Source organism: Bubalus bubalis, chromosome 5, assembly GCF_019923935.1.
Source record: "Bubalus bubalis isolate 160015118507 breed Murrah chromosome 5, NDDB_SH_1, whole genome shotgun sequence".
Lineage (NCBI taxonomy): Eukaryota > Metazoa > Chordata > Mammalia > Artiodactyla > Bovidae > Bubalus > Bubalus bubalis.
The window spans coordinates 52,815,720-52,828,402 of record NC_059161.1 but is presented as its reverse complement, the minus strand read 5'-3'; positions in this window follow the sequence as shown (position 1 = coordinate 52,828,402).

Below are 12,683 nucleotides of genomic sequence, written 5' to 3'. Positions count from 1 at the left end.
CATTATTTGGCTCTGCTTCCCAGAGGATCTGGGGTATCAGGTCTGACACATGTCTTTCAGGATATAGATCTAGGTACAATTTCCCGTGGCATGAAGAAGTACAGCTGGACTCATTTGGTACTGTTCATAACAAACTCTTATGCACTGTGAGCTGCAGAAAGCCTTCTTTCATAAAGTAAAAGAATCCCAAGAGCTGTCTGATAAAAACACATTTTTTTTTTTTACTATCTTCCATTTCACTTTATTTTTTTTTATTTTATTTTAAAACACATTTTTACCAATGTTGTTTGACCTGATTGGCTTGTATTCACATAGCTATGGAGTTCGCAGTTAGCATGATGAAATAATTACGTTGGTCTTGACACAATTTTTTCTTTCATTTTTATTTGAAGAACTTACATTTATGTATATTTACAACACTTACTTATCCCCCCACTTTTTTTAATATTTAACTATCAGAGGCCAGAAGGAGAGACTTTCAGTACATGGACCCAAGTATACTGCTATCCTCAGCTTCAGTGGAAGAATTTAAAACAGCTAAGGCTAGTGAGAAAGAAAAGAAGAGGCGGGAGTTGGTATAATAATCATAGTAACTAGTTTTATTTATTAAGTTCTGTCCTCTGCCTCCTGCTGCTCTAAGGACTTTTTGTATCTTCATTTATTTATTTCACTTGACCCTCAAGACATCACTGGGCCCTGTGAGTCAGTGTGAATTTCAGTTCTAACACTCACTTTCAGTCCTCTCCTAGCCAGTTCCCAAAGTCTTGATTCCCTCATTTGTAAAGTGGGGATAATAAGTGTACCTGTTCTACAAGGTGATTGTGAGGATTAAATCCAATTATATTAGGTCGGTGCAAAAGTAATTGTGGTTTTGCATTGTTGAACTTTGCTGTTTGATATTGGAATACATTCTTAAATGTGGTTATGTTATACATCATTTTAATGCACAATTCTTGCTTTATGCTTCTTTGCTAATGACGTTACTTGCTATTTATTTATATTTATTTTAGGCTAGGGAAATGATGTTAGACAAAAAGCAAACTCAAGCGATTTTCTTATTTGAGTTCAAAATGGGTTAAGGTTAGGGTTGTAAAGCAGCGGAGAAAACTCTCAACATCAACAACACATTTGGCCCAGAAACTGCTAACAAACGTACAGCACAGTAGTGATTCAAGAAATTTTACAAAGGAAATGAGAGTCTTAAAGATGAGCAGCTCAGTGGCCAGCCATCAGAAGTTGACAATGACCAAATGAGAGGATCACTGAAGCTGATCCTCTTACAACTACACAAGAAGTTGCCAAAGAACTTAACCTTGACCATTCTACAGTCATTTGGCATTTGAAGTAAATTGGAAAGGTAAGAAAGCTCATTAAGTGGGTGCCTCATGAGCTGACCAAAAATCAAAAAAATTGTCATTTTGAAGTGTCATCTTCTCTTATTCTACATAACAAGAGAAAACCATTTCTCCTTCTAATTGTGACATGTGACAAAAGTGGATTTTATACAACAACTGGTAACGACCAGCTCAGTGGCTGGACTGAGAAGTTCCAGAGCCAAACTTGCACCAAAGAGTGGTCAGGGTCACTGTTTGGTGGTCTGCTACCAGTTTTATCCACTACAGATTTCTGCATCCCAGTGAAACCATTACATCTGAAGTATGCTCGGCAAATCCACAAGATGTATCAAAAACTGAAATGCCTGCAGCTGGCATTGGTCAACAGAATGGGCCCAGTTCTTGATGACAACGTCCAGTCGCAAGTTGCACAACCAATGCTTCAAAAATTGAATGAACTGTGCTACAGAGTTCTACCTTGTTCCTCTGCCATATTCACCTGACCTCTTGCCAACTTACTATCACTTCTTCAAGGATCTCGTCAGCTTTTTGCAGAGAAAATGCTCCCACAACCAGCAGGAGGCAGAAAATGCTTTTTCTAAGAGTTCATCAAATCCCAAAGTATGTATTTTCTATGCTACAGAAATAAACTTATTTCTTGTTGGCAAAAATGTGTTGATTGTAATGATTCCTATTTTGAATAACAAAGATGTGTTTAAGCCTGGTTATAATGATTTAAAATTCACGATCCAAAACTGCCATTACTTTCATACCAACCTAATACATATTGAAAGGTATAGCAGCCAACAACTCTTATTACAGCTTTATTTCAAGTTCATGGTCAGCATTTTTAATCAATTGTAAATAGATTAACTGGTGTTTTCAATAGCATATGTGTCAATACCTTTTTGATGCATTTGTTGTTTTTTTTATCTAAGTCCTTTGAATCCTCCTTTAGCATAGATTGGCTTCCTTCATGGCTCAGACAATAGAGAACTCACCTGCAATGCAGGAGACCCAGGTTCAATCCTTGGGTTGGAAAGATCCTCTGGAGAAGAGATCCCACTCCAGTATTCTTGCCTGAAGAATCCCATGGACAGAGGAGCCTGACAGGCTACAGTCCATGGGGTTGCAAAGAGGCAGACATAGCTGAGCAACTAACACTTTCACTTTCATAATATAGATTAACTGGTGTTTTCAATAGCATATGTGTCAATACATTTTTAATGCATTTTTGTTTTTTATCTAAGTATCTAATCCTTTGAATCCTCCTGTAGTGCTAGTTTATTAAATATAAGACTGCTGTATCCTCAGTCTTTTGGTCTATACTATTCTAAGTGAAAAATCTAACCCACTCACCGGATTTAAATTTTTTAACATTTAATTACTTATTTGGCTGTACCAGCTCTTAGTTGCAGCACACAGGATCTTTGATCTTCAGTGTAGCACATGAGATCCTTAGTTGCTGCATTTGACCTGTTAGTTGCAGCACGTGGGATCTATTTCCTTGACTCGCAATAGAACCCAGGCCCTCTGCATGGGAGCACAGAGTCTTAGCCACTGGACCATCAGGGAAGTCCCAGATTTAATCTTAAAACTTAAAGATCCTTTGTTCAGAAAGTAATTATTATTCAAACATTTTGTTTTTAACATTTGCTGATTAATAACTTTTTAAAATTAGCATAAAATTTACACGGGTATGTTGGGGGTCCTGAATTATTTTTCTGCACAAAAAAACTTCATACTTCATAGCATGACATATAGGAAAGGGCTTCAGAAACTCTTGCCCTCATAGATCTTTGCCCCAAGGTGGGCTCCCTCTGTTCCTTTTTATGCCTATCTGAACTTTCCCACCCACTTCACCCTCCATTTCTACAAAATTTCTGATGGGGTCGTGGTCACATTGCTTGAATGCCTTCTCCCTTTCTCCAAGAATGGGCTTCTTGCTCATCCTCAGCAAAGCTTCCCCCATCTCTCTGCCTGCGTGGCCCTGCCACATATGCCTGTCACTGCCTTGCTGTGTGATGGGCATCCTGAAAGGCAGGAATTGTATTTTATTTCTCTTTGCGTCTCAGCCCATTAAAGAAATGACTGGTTAGCTAATTATGAAACTGTGTCATCTATGTTTCTCCAAAAGCTAGACTAAGTAAATTCTCCCCCTCTTGGGCTAGTAACTGAGATTCTTCTGAGGCTGCGTAAAGGGAAGAGGCAATGGAGCTTTCACTGGTACAAACTGTTCCCATTAAGCCGGGTAGATGAGAGAGCTTTCTGCCTTAGAAGCACAACTCGACTGCCCTCCCCTCCATGTCTCCCTTGCCCCCAGCCACCAATACTCACTCTGCTGACCATTCTTCCCTCTGCCCTGGTCTCGATCTCTGAGCCCTTATCCGTCTTAATCCAGAATATGTTTCTATTAAGAACCTATTGGATGCTTCACATGGGGTTTAGACATAACCCAGACAAATGGTTTGTGTTGGCACAGTGGCTAAACTGTAAATCCCTGAAGGCAGCCTTCCACCCCCACCTCCCACCCAGAGTCTCTCTGGGGCAGACCGGGGGCTCCAGTGTGGGACAGAGTGTATTTGCTTGTGTTATATGTAATTGCCACGTTCTTCACTACGGGCCAAACTAAGCCTGAGCTCATCAACGCTAATGTCCAGCACTTACACTTCTCTTCAGTGATTGCTCCGGCCCTATCACTAAAACTGCTCCACACCCCTTAGGAAAAGTGGGGGGCACCTGAAGTTGGCATCTGGGTGGTGGAGAAAGGGATATTATGGAGCGGGGACTAATGTCTAATGAGAACTTGCAGTGCGGAGAGCACTTCCATTCCTTATCCTTTTTTTTTTTTTTTTAATGTGTCTGCCTCGGGTCTTAGTTAGAACACATGGGATCTTCATTGCATCATACAGATCTTTCATCGTGGTGCACAGACTCTCTCTAGTCGTAGTGTGTGGGCTCAGTAGCTCCACAGCATGTGGGATATTAGTTCCCTGACCAGGGATCAAACTGGAGTCCCCCTGTATTGTAAGATTGTATTGCAGATTCTTAACCATTGGACCATCAGGGAAGTCCCCTCCTTATCTTATTTATGACTCAAATCAACTCAATGAAATAGTTGTCATTATGCCCATCTTTAGGATAAAGAAATAGACTCAGGTCGACAAACATGCCAAGGCACATCCAGCAAATAAGTGCTGGAGTGAAAATTCTAATCCAGATCTAAAGATTCCAAAGCATCCACCCTTTCTTCTGCCTGAGCCCCCCTGGTTCCTGGGGCAGTCTCCTGGTTCTCCTGGCCACTAACTTCTGATTGTTACCTGCCCCCACTGTCGAATCAGCTGGAGGCTTCCCAGGCTGATCAGAATACAGCTCATGGGCTTTTTGTCTACCTTTTGAAGACACAGAACCCTTGTGACTGTGTGCCTCTGAGCACACCTGGCATGCAAACGCCCTCGCCTCCACCTTTGATCCTTTCCTCCTCAACTCTAGATTCCTATGCCCTAATTCTGCAGGTTTGCCTGAATGCCTTTCCCCCAGAGGCTGTCTTAGAAGATTCACTTTACTCCTGTAATTTTTTTTTCTTTTCTTTTCTAAGTATCACTGTACTCATTGTACTCCTGCAATGCAGGAGACCCAGGTTTGATCCCTGGGTGGGAAGGATCCCCTGGAGATGGGAGTGGCTACCCACTCCAGTATTCTTGCCTGGAGAATCCCATGGACAGAGGAGCCTGGTGGGCTACAGTCCATGGGGTCGCAAAGAGTCGGACATGGCTGAGCGACTAAGCACAGCACACAGCCAGCGCAATTAAATCTGCTTAAAACATGTTTGAGGGGGACTTCCCTGGTAGTCCTGTGGGTAAGAATCAGCCTTCCAATGCAGGGGATGTGGGTTCCATCCCTGGTTGGGGAACTAGATCCCACCCACATGCCCACAGAGCAACTAAGACCACCCACTCACTCTAGAGCTCCTGTACCACAACTAGACACCCTCCACGGCCAAATAAATCCTGATAAGTAAATATTTTTTTGAAAGTTTGAGGGAGATGATATAAAATACCTGAGATGAATGTTTAAAATCAGATTTGCAGAAGTGTTTTAAATTTCATTTTACTTGAGCAAGTGCATCCTATTGATTGCACAACCTAAAGCCTGTTTGAAGTACAATAGTGTATTATTTTATTCAGAACACACATCTGCATAAATGACTAATTATATTTCTAACTCTTATGTCTATTAAAACAGGGGACTTCCCTGGTGGTTCAGGGGTTAAGACTTCACCTTCCAATGCGTTGGGTGCAGGTTTAATCCCTGGTAGGGGAGCTAAGATCCCACAAGCCTCAAGCCTCCCCCCCAAAAAAATCAAAACGTATAACAGAAGTAATGTTGTAACAAGTTCAATAAAGACTTTAAAAATGGTCCACATTAAAAAAATGGATGAAATATAATTGCAACATAGATGTATTTGAAAATTGTGCAGAGACAGCCTGAATAGCCATTCAAGAACTCTAAATATTATTTAACATGAGTAGTTTGGCAGAAAAAAAATGCATCATCATACTAAGTTACTTAAGACATTTATTTGCTTATTTATGTTTGATACAAAAGACTGATCACAGAGACAACCACTTCTTTGTAGCAAAGTAAGTCATGGTACTCTGAACTCTGAATCTTCTCCAGGGTAAGTCACATTATGAAAGAAAATGCCATTTTTGCCTATATGAGTACAGTTTTTACATACTTAGATTTCTGAAATCTCAATAATATAGCCTTTTGTCTATGTAATGTAAAAAAGAAAGGTTTACCTTGGACCATTCAGAATCATCCCATTTGTAAAGTAACAAAAGTACAAGATTATAAGCCTTCCCGTCGCATTGGAAGTGGAAGTGGAAGTGAAAGTCATTCGGTCTTGTCTGACTCTTTGTGACCCCTAGGATTTCTCCAGGCCAGAATACTGGAGTGGGTAGCCTTTCCCTTCTCCAGGGGATCTTTCCAACCCAGGGTTCGAACCCAGGTCTCCCACATTGTAGGTGGATTCTTTACCAGCTGAGCCACAAGGGAAGCCCTCCTATAGCATTAATCTTCCAAATAGCATTGTAGCAGCACCCATCAAAAATGTCATTTCTACAAATATACAGCTCTTTTTATTTTAATTTCCACTTCTTCTTTTCCCTGTTTTACTTTCTGTGATGTTCTTTGTGTTCATTCTCCTGGCCCTTCCATAAGTCAAGGCCAAGACACCCATTCTGAACAGAGGGGAGATACTCCCATTTTTCTGGGAATCACCTCCCACTGGCCAAGGCAGTCTACTCAGATCCCTTTATGTTCATTTCTCTTAATGGTCTGTGTTTTAAACATACTTTTGCTTCCCATATGCCTACTAGACAATGTATATGCCTGTGAAAAAGTCCCAGAGTGCTGAGCATGAATTTAATGGGATGCCCTTCTTAATGTTCTCAAGTCATAGTCAAATTAGGGAATTCTTATTTCTTATTACATCCAAAAGGGAAATATAAATTCTGCCAGTTACTTTGAAAATCCTTTGCTCACTAATAATAATCAGTAATATTTGTAAGTACTACTGCTTTTTGCTCCTTTTTCTAATTGTGATAAAATGCATATAACATAAAATGTTTCCTCTTAACCATTTTTAAGTGTGCGGTTCAATGGCATTAAGTACCTTCACATTACTGTACACCCATCATCACCGTTCAGCTTGATAACTTATGGTGAACGGTGCTGCCGTATTCATGGTCTCTGAAGAAGATTTAACTCCAGGACCGAAGACAGTCTCAGTCACTCTGTGCTTTGTGTAGATTTTATTTAAAGTGAAAGTGACAGAAAAAGCTCCTGGCATAGACATCAGAAGGAGGAAGGAGAGTATCCACCTCACTAGATTAAGCCTTATATACTTCTTGACTAACTGCTGAGAATAGATAAAGAATACCTCAAGGCTGTGAGAATTTCGCCCAGACCCTTTCCTGTAACACACATCCAGGGATGACGTTAGCACGAGATTAGCCAAAAGGAACAGGTTAACCCAAAGCTCAAGGCTGTGGAAGTTTTACCCAGGCCTTCTCCCATAACATTCATCCAAAGCTCAAAAAAACGTATGTCCTTGAATAAAAGATACTGCTGCCTACAAGGCCTAGTTGTCTAAGGCAAAAGAATGTGAAAAAGAAGGAACGTTTACCTCCTCCTTAAAGGGGCCTTAGGCTTGGACTCCTTATCAACCTGCCTAAGTTAACTCTCTCAGTCTCCAGAACTTTTTTCCATCTTCCCAAATGGAAACTCTGTACCCATTAAATAATTATTGCCCCCCTCTCCAGTCCCTGCAACCATCATTCTACTTTCTGTCTCCATTAATTTGTCTATTTTATATACCTCATTGGAGAAGGCAGTGGCACCCCACTCCAGTACTCTTGCCTGGAAAATCCCATGGACAGAGGAGCCTGGTGGGCTGCAGTCCATGGAGTCGCTGAGGGTCGGACACGACTGAGCGACTTCACTTTCACTTTTCACTTTCATGCATTGGAGAAAGAAATGGCAACCCACTCCAGTGTTCTTGCCTGGAGAATCCCAGGGACGGGGGAGCCTGGTGGGCTGCCGTCTATGGGGTCGCACAGAGTCAGACACGACTAAAGTGACTTAGCAGCAGCATATACCTCATATAAGTGGATTCACAAAGTATGTGTCCTTTTGTGACTGGCTTATTTCACTTCGAATAATGTCCTTAAGGCTCATCCACATTATAGCATATGTCAGAACTGGTTACCTTTTTAAGATTGAATGATTTTCCATTTTATGTATATACCAAACTTTGTTTACCCATTCACTCATCAATGGACTCCTGAGTTGCTTCCATCTTTTGGCTATTGTGAATATTTCTGCTCTGAATTTGGGTATAGAAGTATACGACTTCCTACTTTAAGTTTTGGGATTCCCAGGTGGTACTAGTGGTAAAGAACCCACCTGCCAATGCAGGAGGCTTAAGAGACATGCATTTGATCCTCAGTTGGGGAAAATCCCCTGGAGGAGGGCATGGCAACCCACTCCAGTATTTTGCCTGGAGAATCCCATGGACAGAGGATCCTGGTGGGCTACCGTCCATGGGGTCGCAGAGTCGGACATGACTGAAGTGACTTAGCACACATACACATATCCAAAAGTAAAATTACTGGATCATATGGTAATTCTGTTAAATTTTTTCAGGAACCTCCATGCAGTTTTCCATAGCAGCTGCCACATCTTCTACCTTTAGGTAGATTCTGCAAGGAATACTCGCTGAATTCACACCAATGCCTTTGAGATCTTACCCACAGGTTGGTGTCCACTGAGGAAAGTGCTCGCCTCTAGTAGAGTAGGGCCGGCCTGGGGCATGGCACGTCCCAGGACGTGCACGTCACGTCAGCAATCCAACTGAGCACTCCTGAAAATCATCTGCCCATCGATGCCCATGGCACTGTGAACTTTCTTTGTCATCTGGCCACAGGCTCAGGAGTGTTTCATGACAAGTTTCACTCCTTTTCGGTAAGATTTGGATTATTTTCAATGTTCGCTCCTGTTGTCCATGTGCCCAATGTTAGAAATTCTGGATACACTTAGTTAATAATTAATGACATCCCTGAGCTCCCTCTACTGGCTCTGCCTCAACCAGCTGTGACAGGGGAGAATTCTGCTTCTATTTCTTCCAAGAAGAGGTCAATTTATAATCCTCAAACCAAGAGGATGGAGCAGAAGATGTTTAAAAAGTAGCTAGAAATGGATGGGCTGCCAGGGGCACTTTCAAGACAGAAGTCTGGATTGTCTGTGCCATTCTTGGCATGGGTAGGTGGTGCAAAGTCTAGGAACCCTTCTAGAGCCTTGTCGCTATGGACAGATGAAACCGAAAGCAAAGGGGCTGGAAAGTTTTCGACTTGTTATGCACTTGAGTTCAGAGAGAATAAAAAAATATCTGACTCCCTTTGTTGCCTGTTTGAAGTTTCTAAATAGGAAGAACAAAACAGGCTTAAATCACACATGAGAATCACTCCAGCATGACCAGGGCCTGAAGATTCCATCTTGGTCCCAAGGTGGAGGAAAGGGCGCTCCGTCAAGATGCTCTTGGGGACTTCCCTGATGGTCCAGTGGTTAAGAACCCGCCTGCCAGTGCAGGGGACATGGGTTTGATCTCTGGTCTGGGAAAACTCCACTTGCCTCGGGGCAAGCTGTAGGTGTGCGCCACAACTACCAAAGCCCATGCTCCCTAGAGCCTGTGCCCCACAACAAGAGAAGTCACTGCAGTGAGAAGCCCGTGCCCCGCAACTAGAGAACAGCCCCCTCTCACTGCACTAGAGAAAGCCCTCTTGCAGCCATGAAGGCTCAGTGTGGCCAAAAATTAACTGAGTAAATAAATAATAAATTTTTTTTTTTAAGATATTTGGGGAAGCACTGCAGACAGTCCCCGGCCTAGACTGGCCAGAGCCCTTGGAGGGCTGTCAAGTATAGATGGAGGGCTGTCAGGTGGAGATGGAGGGTGGTCAGGTGGAGATGTGACCCAGCGCAGCCAGCAGAAGGGCTTGTCTTGGCTGCTGCTGCTGCTGCTGCTAAGTCACTTCTGTCGTGTCCGACTCTGTGTGGCCCCATAGATGGCAGCCCACCAGGCTCCCCCGTCCCTTGGATTCTCCAGGCAAGAACACTGGAGTGGGTTGCCATTTCCTTCTCCAAGGCAGGAAAGTGAAAAAGTGAAAGTGAAGTCGCTCAGTCATGTCCGACTCTTAGCAACCCCATGGACTGCAGCCCACCAGGCTCCTCCATCCATGGGATTTTCCAGGCAAGAGTACGGGCGTGGGGTGCCATTGCCTTCTCCACTTGTCTTAGCTAACAAAGACTTAATGCTACATGTCCTTCACTCATAACTGGTTCCATCACATGTCACTCAGCATGATGTGTTTGCTGACTTCTCACTCCAAACTGAGGATGGGCACTGTTTCATCATCTTAGTGGTCTTTGTGTCCTAGCCATGGTAAGGGTCCATGGTTTTTTGAATGGATAAACAAAAGATGAAAAAAACACACACACACGTGGAACAAAAAAGGGTAGGAAAGAATGAGAAGACCAGAGAAAGAGAATGTACCACTACATTTTCTCTGTGGTTGCTATAGTGACATGGTCCTACCAGCTCAGAGAGTTTCCAGACTCTCGGGGTCTGCCCAAGTCACCGTCCAGTGGTGCTGCCCCTTAGCATGCAGTACCCTTACTGCATGAGGGGAGGAAGGTGACAGAATACTAGCTGAGGGCAAGGTCGCCCACAGATGTGTTCAGCAGTGGGGGTGGGGGTTGTATATCCAGGCATGATTAATTTAAAGGACATACAGGAGGCAAGAAAAGAATAAGGAAATGTGTGGAGTTAGGTCAATGCTTGGACCCACCCTCTGTCCTGCACACAGAAATGCAGCAGCTCACCACAGGCCAGCCAATGTCTGGGACTACAAAGATACGTACGAGATCTACCTAACACTCATTAAAACTCTGCTAGGTGCCAGCATCTTGTGTGCACATAGCTCTATTAATCCTTCCAAAAATCCTGTGAAGGGGGAAATGGTATACCCATATTGCAGGTGAAGAAACTGGAAAAGGGGTTCACTGGCTTGCCAGGTTGACACAGGGAGTAAGTGGCACAGCTGGGAAGAGAGACAAAGGCTGCCTAACTTGGAGCCCATGGTGATTTATGAGGGGCCAAGAGAGGCCAGTCAAGAGCGGCTGAAATCCCAACTGGTTTCCAGAGATTTGGGACAGGAAACAAGATGTCCTTGGTGGTAAGTCTGTTCCGCCCCTTAAAACCAGTAATTATATACCCAGTGAGGGTGGTGACTTGATGTGTGGGTGTTGGCTCATGAACTGTAGGCACCAGGAAAGCCAGGACTTGTCATGTGATCTTGTTATCTGCCCCGTTTGCTGGCAACTGGAGCTGTGCATGGGCTTCCTTGGTGGCTCAGTGATAAAGAATCCACCTGCCAATGCAAGAAAGTTGGGTCTGATCCCTGAGATGGGAAGAGCCCCTGGAGAAGGAAATGGCAACCCACTCCAGTACTCTTGCCAGGGAAATCCCATAGACAGAGGAGTCTGGAGGTCTACAGTCCATGGGGCTCCAAAGAGTAAGACACAACTTAGCAGCTAAACAACAAAAAGGGCTGTGCACAGTGCGCTGAACACACCCAATCAGTTGCCTGCTGTTTGGCGCAGCTGTCTTTTCAGGCTGTGCTCTCTGTAACAACAAACACCCAGCCCCCTGCAAGGCTATTTGATGTCACAAAACCCAGCCTTCAAACTCTCCTTGTCTGCTTCTATCAGAAGTTCCTTCTCTTACAGCTCCCCTGGGAGCCTCAGCTACACCCCCCAGGAGAAAAAAAGAAATGCAAGAGATAGAAAATCAACATCTTTATGCCTAAGCGTAGAGTTAATCCATATTGCATTCCTAAAGTCTGGAGTTTGTGAGACTGGCTGGGATTTGTTACATAACTAATTGCAGTTTGTTCTGAAGTTAAGGCAATCCTGAGTCGGTGCCCAGGCTGGAGTGTCTGCCTCACAGAGTCGCCTGGCTATTGTTCCGGGCTTGCTTTTGACTTCACATTCTGGAGTAAAAGGTCGTTGCAGACCCAACACGTGAGCAGGAAGTGGGCAGGGCTTGCTGCCCTGCCTGGTGGTTCAGGAAAGAAGAAACAGAGAAGTCATAACCTCTGCGGTTTGGAGTGCGTTGCAACATGAAAATCCGGAAGCTTATCTTAGAGGAGGCTGATGGGTCGAAGTTGGCAGCGAGGTGGAGCCTTTACTGTCGGCACCTTAGGAGTGGAGCCAGGCTTTATCCTCCCAAGAAGCACCCAGCTCCTGGCAGCTGGTAAAACCATAAACCTTGCAAAGAGTCACCGAAATGTAACCCTGTCCTCAGAACAGCATAGTCGGAAGACTGTTTACAAGAATGCAGTTTGATTTTTTTTTTTTAATAGTTTGCTTTTCTGTAAAAACTAAGTTCTCCCTATGGTTTGACTTGAATGAAAAGCACATGGAGCAGTGGTTATAGGAATGGAGGAAACATGGGTACCCCAGCCCCTCCCCACGTGCATTTCAGGGTACAACCTGCCTGTTTAAGCCTGTGGATCTGCTTGATCTTGAAAACCTGTCAGGTAATCTCACAGATGGTCGAAATTGCCACCTAGATCCGTGCCAACCCAAATGCTTAAAAAGTACTGCTTACCGGCTAGCCAGGAAAACGTTGCTGGAAAATTTTGTTCCTGGAAAATTGCTTGAGAAGAGACCACAGAGTTTCAGTGAGGACATGCCAATTAAGGATAAAAATACTGAAGTTTGATG